The sequence below is a fragment of the Anoplopoma fimbria genome, chromosome 19, assembly GCF_027596085.1.
Source record: "Anoplopoma fimbria isolate UVic2021 breed Golden Eagle Sablefish chromosome 19, Afim_UVic_2022, whole genome shotgun sequence".
Classification (NCBI taxonomy): domain Eukaryota; kingdom Metazoa; phylum Chordata; class Actinopteri; order Perciformes; family Anoplopomatidae; genus Anoplopoma; species Anoplopoma fimbria.
This window is the reverse complement of record NC_072467.1, coordinates 23180516-23193287: the sequence shown is the minus strand read 5'-3', so window position 1 is coordinate 23193287 and position 12772 is coordinate 23180516.

Below are 12772 nucleotides of genomic sequence, written 5' to 3'. Positions count from 1 at the left end.
TGTTTTATTGTTTGCAGCAAATCTACAGCAACCAGCAGCAGACAAAAAGGGATTTGAAAACTGAGCATCTTAGTCTCCAGGACAAACCGTCCCTCCGCTGACCTCTGTTTGAGACGGACACCGCTGACCTGGAGTTTCATTTTCAAAAGGCTGATCGTGTGAATGGCAAGAGACACTTTATCTCTGCTTGGAGGATGAAATATTCAGCAGGAGCTCGGTGGGGAAGGAGACTGAAAAACGGCTGCTTGACGTAAGAAATGGGCCTCAACGGGTGATCAGGGCCAAAGGATGTGTCATTCAGATAATAACATATCTGCTTGACCACACCTCTGAATGCACTCAACAAAAACAACATTCACGCTGCAGGTCACAGTGCTTAAGTCATTTATTTTGCTTGATTACATACATTTGTTTTTGTAAAATTTTAATTTAGAGTCCCTTTAAATGAGTCTGGAATGACTTGAATGCTGAAATGAACCTTTCTAACCTTTCAACACAGTCTCTGCCAGGAAAGTACCAATATTTATTCCCCCAAAAAGACTGATGATGATGACGATTCATATTCATGATCATTGCAGGTTTTTTGCTAAATTTTAACTTAGATTTTTGCTGGTATAGAGATGAATGTTAAATGCTAAAGAGAAATACTGGAAAATCAGTTGAAGCAGCTGTGTACAAGATAGTGTAGTTCTTACGTTAGCATTTACTCAGCTGACGTTTACTCAGTTGACATTTACGCCTCCCTTAATAAAAAAAGCAGGTTTGACCACACAGACTGGTTAATTGAACCAACTGACAAAGCTAACATTAGCTTCTCAAATACCTGACCCATTCAGAGTGAACATTTCATTCAGTAGACATATTTGACCTGAAACCTGACAAATGTTTAATAATGATGTTAGAGAATGACATTTTACCTCAAAAAAACTCCATACCTCAAATTACTTTTACAAACTTTTTTTTACTAAATACGGTAAATTAGGTCAGCATAACAGGGTTAGATAAGATAAGAGATAAGATAAGATAATCCTATAAAATGAAAATAAAAATAAAATAAAACAAGTATTATAAATAAGCAATAAAAAAAACAGTAGAAAAAACAACAATAACTGAAATATTATATTTACAGACAGAGAAAAAAACAACAACTATTTTAACTATTTTTAACTATTTTTAACTATTATTGCACAGTGTAATGTGTAATGTATTGCACAGGTTTTTATTGGCATGTTTTTATTGTCATGTGTCATGTGGTCTGCTGGGAGCAGAGTTGGTTGTGCAACCTGACAGCAGCAGGAAGGAAGGACCTGCGGTACGTCTCCTTCACACACCGGGGGTGAAGCAGCCGGTGGCTGAAGGAGCTGCACAGAGCTGTCAGGGTGTCCTGCGTGGGGTGAGAGGTGTTGTTCATCAGGGATGACAGCTTTGCCATCACCCTCCTGTCTCCCACCACCTCCACCGTATCCAGTGGACACCCCAGCACACTGCTGGCCTTCCTGACAAGCTTGTTGAGTCTCTTCTTGTCTGCTGCTGAGATGCTGCTGCTCCAGCAGACCACTGCATAAAAGATGGCTGATGCCACCACGGAGTTGAAAAAGGTCTTCAGGAGTGCTCCCTGCACTCCAAAGGACCTCAGTCTCCTCAGCAGATACAGTCTGCTCTGACCCTATTTGTAAAGTGCCTTTGAATGATTAGTCCAGTCCAGTTTATTGTTCAAGTGAACACCCAGGTACTTATAAGATTTCACAATCTCAATGTCCTGTCCCTGGATGTTCACTGGTTCCGGAGGACAGTGTTTACCCCGGCGGAAGTCCACCACCAGCTCTTTGGTTTTACCAGAGTTGATCTGGAGGCGGTTCCGCCGGCACCATCCTATGAAGTCCTGGTTCAGTTCTCTGTATTCCCTCTCATCGCCGGCGGAGATGAGGCCGACGATTGCAGAGTCGTCAGAGAACTTTTGCAGGTGGCAGGTAGCAGAGTTATATTTGAAGTCTGATGTGTAGATGGAGAAGAGGAATGGAGCCAGAACGGTTCCTTGTGGGGCCCCCGTGCTGCAGGACACCCGATCTGACTCACACTCCCTTATCCTCACATACTGTGGACGGTTGGTGAGGTAGTCCAGTATCCACGCAGTGAGGTGGTGGTCCACCCCGGTCTGCTCCAGCTTGTCCCTCAGAAGCAAAGGCTGGATGGTGTTGAAGGCACTGGAGAAGTCGAAGAACATGACTCTCACAGTGCTTCCAGCCTTTTCCAGGTGAGAAAGGCATCTTTGTAGCAGGTAGATGACAGCGTCATCCACCCCGATGCCAGATTGGTAGGCGAACTATTATTCCCACTCACTCTAAACTGGATGAAGACTATGGCATTTACACATAAGTAAAACTACCTGTTCTAACTTTAACTTAAGGACTGTCAAGCTTAGTAATGGATTTATCAATTAACTTTGCAGTTCATCCTTTTTCTTGATAACTGTGTCATATATAAGATGCTAACATGACTGTTTTGGTTTTATTAGGCATGTCTCTGAAATATTGATTGTACTTTATGACTGTGTGATCTCAGTCAGGTCCTATCAGAGTTTAAAAAAACATCATGCTCGCACAGAAAAATAAACAGATCATATATCAGTCTATACATTGTGTGTAAAAACAAGCAAACATATGTGTTTCATACTGTAGGAGGGGAACGTATGAATACACACGTCTTCAGGTTTCATGCTTGTAAAACAACATTTCCATTACAAAGCACAAGAAAGAAAAGTCTTCTTTTTATATGTGCCTGTGTGTGTGTGTGTGTGTGTGTGTGTGTGTGTGTGTGTGTGTGTGTGTGTGTGTGTGTGTGTGTGTGTGTGTGTGTGTGTGTGTGTGTGTGTGTGTGTGTGTGTGTGTGTGTGTGTGTGAGATCTAAATCAAGTTCCCATTATTCCTCTCTTGCAAAGTCCCATATTCGGTTTGGGGAAAAGATATTTACTTGTGCTGGTAATTGCAACAAACACAAGTACACACTAAACTTCATGCCCAGAATTCCTTCATGTCTAAATATATCGACGATATTCACTGAAATAGTTTTCTTGTAATGTGCAGATGAAAAGTTTGGATAAAGAGCAGCCTTTGCAAAAATCTTCTGTGGAAGTTTTGAAGATGATGATGATAGTGAACGCTCTGGGTGAGGTTCTCTTCAACAATGGAGTCAGCCGTGTGGGGGCGTCCAGAGGAAGGACAAGTTGTCCGCTTTTTGTTCTTCAGAGGATTTGTTTACATGTACTTTAGTGAGTCGCATGGCGGATGCTCTTACACAGGGCAGTGAGTTGTTATGGGGGCTGACCTGCATGGTGTGGGTGGATGCTTTCCACTCCAGCTACCCCACATCCTGACATGATAATAAAAATCATCATGATGGTCCACATGATGGTACTTTACATTGTTGTTTCATGTAGAATCTTTAAGGAACCAACTCGCTCAGATTGATTACTTCTTTTGTCGACTTCAACACTTCCTTAATTTGCTAAATACTTGCTTTTGTTTCTAGTTGTATAAAGCTTTTTTTAAGTTGATAGGTAGAATCGGTACTTTATAATATAATGTTAGTTGATTTATTTTATATCTGGTTATTGATCACTAAACAGCTTGTTTCATTGGAAAGGTTGTTGTGCAGTTTAGGAAATTAAACATCTTTTGGAGAAACCAGAACCAATGTGCTTCATAGACAAACAGAAGACATATTAATAAGCCAGGCTGTTCTCTCTCTGAAGTCACACTCAGCACCTTTTATTTATAAGCTGATTGTCTCACTGTAATGCAGCCCTGCAGGAGCGTCTCACTGTTTCCAGGGTGAGCCGTCCTGCAGCTGACTTGATCTCCAGACAAATCTTATCTCAGTCTGACCACATCAGTTAGCTGCAGCGATTATCAGTTACAGCAAGCTGGAGCGGCACGCTTGATAACTTTAAGTGACGTGAAGTCGTATGACATGAACTTGATTTGAGACGAGGCCGTTTGTCTCACACATGATATTTCAGGTGACATGAAATACGAGGAATATCTTATTTCGGGTCAATGTGTTTTAATATGATTGGTTTCTTGCAAAACAAGAGAAGTTTTGATTAAAATCAAACAAGGGTTGTGTTCCTTTATCAATCCTATTCTTTGTAGTGTGGAAAACTCTTTTGAACTGCATTAAGACCATCATGTGGTCGAATTAAATTGACAGAAAATATAATTTAGTAAAGTTAAAGCTAAAGGAGGCAGTTGTCTCGTAACTGCAGCTCTCTATGCACAGGTTTCATACATCATCCTTTATACCGTTACCTGCAGGAAAACAAGTCCTTTATTTCAAACATCGTCCTGATCGTGATCACAATGCCGTTACATAGCGGCAATCATATGAGAATTACCATCCTGTTTTCATTGCAACCTTCTGGGCCTGTAAAGTCCTTTGAGGTGACTTAATCTGAGCTACACTGGCTGGATATCCTGAAGCCTGAAGTCAGAGCCAAGAGGAGCTGCAGAAGTTTAGCTTTCCCTCAGACTACTTGACTTACAATATGCTGAAAGGTTGTTATGGAATTTTTGCCCAGTGGCGATAAAATAAACTGCCAACCCCAGCTTTAAATGAATAAATATATTGTTAAAAAAGTAAAATATAAAGTTTGTTTATGGTTTCAGACAGACTTGGATGGACTCATAACCTAAGTACATGTAAAATCCAAACTAATGAAAAGTAATTTATACTGGCAGCATAAAACAAAGTATTGCATAGATAGATACAGCGAATAATTGTTTGTCTTGGTTAGAGAGCAGTACAGTAACTTACTTCTGAAATTGATAAAACACATTTTAAAGGGATAGTTTGATATTTTGGGTAATAGTCTCATTCACTGTCTTGTCATTAGTTATGTGGGAGGAATGGTACCACTCTTAATCTATCCATCTCCTGCCAACACTTTTGAGGCTGATTAATTTACTCAACATATATTCTATTTGTCCCGGCATCTTTCATGTTCTCCTATTTATGAACTCCCACCTCTCAAACCAGTCATCCCATAGAACAGTACCAGTGGTTGGACTGCAGGATTATGGTCATTTCGAGAAAACTGTGTAAGTGGGTAATCTCTCAGAGGGCTCCCTGTCCGACTGGATACGCCGACGCCTCCAATGGAAACAGAGCGTCTCTTTTCTAAAAAAAGCTCATGTTTCCCCTCAGCTCTGCGCCTTATTATGTAAGTCCTGCTGTCCCATTTCCACCAAACCACTCTGTATGTGCTCCACAGAGGAACGTCTGAAAGTACCATGAAGATTTTAAGTGTATAAATCACAAGTTATAGTTCCCTCCTGCAGTATATGTGTCCACATGAATATTGAATTAACACTTATTCTACTCTTTCATGCATACATGCAGAAATCCTCTATTTCTCTCACAACACATTTCAAAATGACTTGAAAATATGGCACCGGGTCCAAAAGCCTGAGGAGCTACAGAAATAATTAATATTTCATACTCTTACACAACCCTGTGAAGTCAGCATAACCCAGAGCACCTGCTGTTACCCGGCTACATGAGACCAGCAGGAATGCAGCAGCACTTTTACTGTCTCTATGGCAGTGCACACATAACAGTGTCCCCATGCTACAGCCTTTATCGTGTCCCCAAAAATATGCGTTCAGGCTGTGACTTCAATTAGCCAAGTAACCGGGACTGAGTGTGCAGAGCATAAAGGCCAGCTGGTCCGTGCAGAGCAAGCGGAAAGCCATTATCCCCCTGTGATTTTTACTTATTAACTAAACTTTTGTTCTAATCCTGAAGCTGAGATGGAGGTGATGGAGAGAAGGTGTTTTTAGAGGCAAGACAATTTACTACAATTGAAACATAGACTAAAGTGCAGTACAATTAAAGTTATGGTGGCTCATTAATATTGTACAATACTCTGTAAGCAAGCACACAAAAGAGCTATTTATGTACAACTTTATTTTCTTAATTTACAGCTAACGCAATAAAATAAAGAAATGCCCGAGAGTCTGCAGGATGAAAGAAGTCTAAATATTAAATAAGTAAGGATGTTGTTATTACTTAAGATTTTAAGCACTACAACAGTGGAAATTTAAGCTGTGTTTTCCAACCTGTCTGGCTTGTGACTTACTAAATTAAAGTATGCCTTCTAATGGCCCTTTGTTATCGGTTGTATGTGTCAATGCGCTCGAACGTCTTCCCTTCTCAGGCTTCATTTGAATGATGTTTGGAGGCCTGAAGAGGTAAAACTATCCAATATTTCAGAAAACAAGCATAGGAGTCGCGATTGCCTCTGTACTTCTGTGCAGCTTTGTGCTTTGAGTTAATGCTAACATGCTAAGGTTTACCAGGTATAATGCATAGACATAGTCATTGTGATATAATCAGTTTGTGTTTGAAGCCTCAAGTTTAGCATTTAGCCTTCGCCATCTTGGTTTTTGGTCGTACAACTGAACACCAAGGAACCAAAGTTCACGGTCATTGACAACCAATAGTTGTCAAGATATTTCACAAAAAAGTATATAAATAGGATAACACGATGAGTCGGTAGGATTCGTCCTCTGGGGGCCATAAAAATCTGAACAATTCCCATTTAAGACAATCGAAACCCATGAAAGCCGGCCTAAATTAGCACAAACTCTCAGTGGCCTCGTTGCACCGTCTTCCTGTTCAGAGCGGTGAGCAAGCAGTCACTCTGGAGGAAGGGCAGGAGATCGTGGGAACCCGGCGTGCCACCGTGGCCTCGGACACGTTCAGAAAGAAAAGCTCCTTCCAGAGAACAGCATGAAAAACTCTGTGAGAAGCAAAAAGGGGGGGAGAGGAAACTTGAGAACAATGAAGAAATGGATGTGACACAGCTCGCTCGGCTATTGGTCTGGGTGGGAACCCAAAAGTCTGTTTTACCGGAGTCAGAGTCTGGCTTTCTCTAACTCATTGACAAAAACACAAGGCCCAGTTCCCACGGCGACCTTTCCCACGCTGCTGCTCATATTGTATATTTATGTTTCTCCTGTCAAACTGTTTCCTCCTCTGATTTGTACACTGCGTGTTTGTTGTGTTTCCTTATCTTGGTGGACGTGCTTTGGCTGTTGTTGTGTAGAACTTGATCCCGGCTTTATTCGGGCCTTTTAACTGCAGAAGGCTTGTTAAACAAGGTTGGTTGTTGAGTTTGTGTTGGACCCTGCAGTCAAAGTCACTTTCATGTCCTTCTAAACAAACTTGTTTGACCTGCTTACTGGTACTGAAGTTTGTTTCTTATTCCTGGTATATTTAGTATTTCATGTTTTTGGATGTCATTGTCCACAGAACCCGAGGCCAAAACCAACAATGAATTGATCCAATTATTGCCAACCCATGACATCCACGCAACTCTCAACACACTGAGAAAGATTTGTTTTCAGGGAATGATAAAAAAACAAAAATTGCAAAAGGACTGAAAAAAAAGCCCCCAGTAGCACAGTGAGCTCCATCAGGAATATGAAACCACCAAGACTCTCCAGGTTGCAAATCCGGCCAAGCAGAGCAGCTGAGCAAGAAAAGTGACAACTTCAGACTATCATCTTCAGAGGCTGGAAGCTGCCAGAAGGACATCAATCTCTGCAGAACTCCACCACTCAGGTCTCTGCTATGAAGAGAGTGAGAGAGAGGCTGAAAGAAACAAGAGCTCACGTGATGAAGATTCAAATTTCAGCACAACAATGATGCAAAACACAAAGAAAGAAAACACTGGAGTCCCTACGTTTCCCGGCTAATGTTTGGACTCGAGCCCTGTGACCTAAAATTTGTAGAGACATGGCAGTTCATACAATAGATGCTCCAGATTCAGAAATGGTAGGAAATGTCCAAGTCAGCAAGCCTGTTGATTTTTACATTTCCTTAACTTAAACTTTTATGTTTCTGCAAACATTAAAAAAGAGTTTAAAGAAGGGCATTTAAAAGCAGAATTAATTTTTGGCCAGATTAACTAACTGAAAGTCATAAACACTTCTGACATGTTATGGCCTCATAAAGTTTTTAGCAAAACAACTATTTGGCTAGTTACACATCCAGCAGATATGAAGCAACATTAGCATTATTGTGGAGCTGTATTTGTGGCCACTGAGTCCGATATTCACTCTAATTTTTGCTCTGCTTTGGTCTCCACCAACTCCTGAGGAGCATATATAACTTCATATGTGGGGGAAAAAATGTAGAAGTGTTCTGCAGCTGCACCAAATATGATAAAGAGCTTCAAGTGATGTCACTTGAGGCAGCATCAGTTTTGGGCTGAAGAAGTTTTTTAAATGAAATAAATCTGGGGGTGTGGAGTTGAAAGAAGAGAGCTTAGCAGACGTCGGTAGCCCAAAAACACTCGCAGCTACTAGCATAACACACCCGAACGAACTGTCATCTGTAGAGTTGCATTGTGGGTAATACAGGTGCCAGATTTTGACAACGAGGAAGATTGTGTGGATTTAGGCAGAGGGTATCTCTAGCTCTGCTGCAGATGTTGTGATCCTCTTTGAGTTTGACAGTGGAGTATTCTTTTAAGAGCACAACAATGAGCTGAAAGAAGCTAAACTAGCTACGGATACACCTCCAGAGTGATGATTCCTTGTGGGTTTAATCAAAATAAATATTGATTTGGGCAGCTTTAAGTCCACAGAGAAACAGAAGGAGGGGTCTGGCTACTTCCTGAAGGCCTATTCTGCAGCAGATGCACCTCCTCTGTATCCGCTGCATTCAGACTTTCAGAGTAAGGAACATAAAAAACACGTTTCTATGGTCCCTGACAGGAGGGCAGGATGTGGACCTTCAGTTCTCCAACGTGACAGAAAAACCTCCACGCTCCGTGTTGTGATTCTCCCCACTGTTCTTTTTAATCTCGTTGACAAAGCCTCTTACAGGAAGCTATGCCAGATATGTCCGGCTTTTCCAGCAAAGCCAGTAAGTGAAGAATAACAGTGTATCACCGGACAATCCCCAATCGCCACAAACAAGGCCAAACCGAACAACAGAGGGTTTAACCAGGACCACAGTTGTGCCTACTCCGGGGAATTCTTGCCATATTTTGCTTCTGGTGAGTCACTCCACGCTGGAGTGAATCTGGGCAAAACAAGGACTGCGGGGTGCAAACAGGCTTTCTGCATCTCATCCAAAAAAGGTAGTTTTTCTTGGCTGGATAGTTTCTGGGCATATTTCCCCTCAATTCAATAATAAAAAAGCATGCATAACGAATAACAATACTGACGGATTTAAAGTTGTAAAACCCTTGAGGCACAAAATCCATTTTGACAACTTGCATCAAAGCTCATGAAAGTGGAATATATAATTTCCTACATATGGTGGGAATCGTGGTGATCTTTCTAAATGATACTCTGATCATACAGAGACGTTTACACACAAACCCCACGTCTTAAAATAAAGATGGACTCACAGTTGTAGGAAGTCTTTTCAGTCAGGATGTGTACCTGTAGTAGTACAGGATCATAATATTTAAAAAAAATATCACTTCAATGTTTGATTCAGATGTTTGTGTGCATTTATGTTTTTGATGGCTGTGGTTGTTTTTTTTATATCTAAAGCATGATTGTGTTAGTAACTGAACTGAAAGACTTCTAGAGCTGTTTTGTAAAGTAATAGTTGGTAAATATGCATGTTAAATATAAATCCAGCAGTATGTATATATACATTACATTACATTACATTACAGTCATTTAGCAGACGCTTTTATCCAAAGCGACTTACAGGAAGTGTATTCAACATAGGTATTCAAGAGAACTACTAGTCACCAGAAGTCATAAGTGTATCTCCTTTCTCAAACAAGCATCTTAAAGCATAAACCAGAGCAAAAGTATAGTGCAGAGGCAAATTACTACGAAAACAATAATTGCAACAGACTAATACGAATACAATAAGTGCTACAAACTACTACGAATAGGATAAGTGCAGTAAACGAATACGAATTCAATAAGTGCAGCGAACTGATACGAATACAGTGAGTGCAACTTATACGTCTACATATACCCAACATAATGTTGTTACTTTATGTTAATATAGATGTACACATACATAGATATTCACCCACAAAGTTGCATACAAATATATCTTCCTTTCCACAAACCTCAATATAATATAAGGTTATTCTCATTTAATTTACCTTCAACGTAATCCAGAATCAGTCCCAATAGTCTTGTGTTCCTATAGCACCATTCGATGCATGTGTTTCACTCTGGATGAGAGCAGAACTGCCTCGTTTTCAAGCCACTTAACAAAATTCTGTCTCCCCATCATTATAGTTGAATTCTGAAGCTCTAAAGTCTGCTACAATAGTGGGCCGCCTGATATAAACAGTGTGGGACTGAAACCAGAATTATCATTTAAAAAATTACAAATACATTCATGGAGTTTTTCTTCCAGTAATTACTAAAAAAAGTTGCATTAAAATCACTCCAGATTCTTTAGATTTCCAACAACCTGCATCATCTCTGATCTTGATTAGAAACACTTTGAACAGAGTCCAGTAAAAATCACATAAAATGACTGATTCAAAGCAAATTCCTCTATTTCTGTCTCTTTACATCTCCAGTAAAAGACCGGACAGAAACAAACAAACAGATAAGTGATTAACGCTGATTAAGTTTGAGAAACACATTTCAGACAACCTTCTGTCTGCTGACAGAGCTGCGGAACGCGGATGAGGTCAGTTATGTTTAGGAATACCGTTCCTTCGTTCGGGCAATGTTCCCATGACCTCTTCATGTTTCCAGACACTGCCTCTAAAAATAGCAACACATTACATGATATTACAATTATATCAGCTGTTATCAGGGCCGGCCTGAGAGGGTGGCTGTAACATATTGTAAATATTATGGTTTTTATGGTGTGGCCCAAAATGTATGGCCGTTGTTTTAATCATTTATTCCCATGTGGATAGTTTACTCTAGAATTAAAGGAATTTAATTCAATGCTTACACAAAATAATCAACTCTGTATTTATGCACGTCTCTTTGTCAGTCTCTATTATGTTGGTATATGAATAGAAACCAGCTAAATAGTCACTTTAATCCTTAATCTGCAGCCAATTATGGCTCAAAAACAACATGCAATCAAGCAGAAAATACTGTAAAGACATGATAGTGATTTTGTTGGAAGGAAGATCAGACAATCACAGAAAAGGTGCATCTAATGTCTTCTTTTTCTTTTCTGTAATTGACAACATCAACCACGTTGTCCTGGTGCAGTAAAGCATATCTTCATTGTAGAAGAGAAAGAAGCAAATACTGAAGATTCTTCTGTGAACGACTGATTTCCCCTCAGAGATAATGTGTGGAACAAACCAAGTGGAGAGCCAGAGGAGCGGTTTCATGTCCTCAACAATGATGATTGGACTTAAATGTGAAACCACAAACATGGAGCTCCTCTGTTCTGCTGGATATCTGGTGTGAGGGAGCCCTCTGCAGCTCAGACCGACACTGTAACGTCGTCTGTGAAAGGCTGTGTGATGTGAGTAACTGCAAAATAATAAATACTATAAAATAAACACATTTAAAGGAGCAACAATTGTCAAAAAAGTTACTACATACATTTACCCAGGTACTGTTTTGAGGTACTTGTACTTAACCAGAGTACTTTTTACTTCACTACATTTATCTGGCAGCTGGAGTTACTGATCACTTTACAGATTCAGATTTAACAAACAAAACATTCGATCAATGTATGAAATATACAGAGTTAAGATTAAACTATCATATATACATATATATACAGATTATTTTTAAAGAGAGGTATATATGAGTACTTCATCGGCCACTGAGTAGTATCACCATACTGGAGAAACAAATACATAAAAATCCAGGATTCAAAATGTTACTTGAGTAAAAGTAAAAAAATATAAGAATCAAAATATACATCAAGTACCCAAGGTAAAATTACTCATTATGCAGAATGTCCTATTTCTGAATCATTATATATTATTTAATTGGGTTACAATAATGGCAGAATGAATATTTATATCACTTGCATGTTGATCTGGTTAATGTGAGGTTAAGTTTATATTTTGTATATACTGCCAAGTAATTTAATCCATATTAATACATTTAGGTGTATTTTTTTAATGAATTTTGTATAATAATCTAAATCTATAAAGTAATTAAAGCTTTAAAATAATTGTGTAATATTTGGCACTGAATTGTAGCAATGCGACCCTTAACTGGATAAGCAGGTTACAGAAAATGAATGAATGAATTGTAGCAGACTAGAAATAAAAAGCATTAAATCGAAAATACTGAAGTGAAGTACAAATACTTCAAAATTGTACATTACTGAATTTGGTAAATGCATTTAGTTCATTTCCACTTCTGTTCATGGTGGCAAATAATTGTCTTTAATTTCTACATGGCTTCCTACTTTTTGACAAATTCTTTGCAAAATAAAGATTGTTTAATAAAATGGGAACATAGCACCCCTAGTGGCCCCGAGAAGAACTACTATAAAGTGTATGAATGGATGAAGAGTAGTTTGAGGATTGTCAGAGTGCAGATCTAAATATTTCACTTCAAGTACAAAAAAACAAGACAAGGTCATGAATGTTATTTCTAGTGGGATCGTCTAGCTAACACAATGACTCTAAGACAGAATAAATGTTTAAAATCACTAATACAAAATTAAAAAAACTATTATTTTGTCAGCAAAACAAAACAATTCTTCAGGGGAAATTTGTTTTTCTAGTATGGTTTGGGAAACAACATTGCTTCTTCCATATGAATTAGTTATCCCCAACAAATTG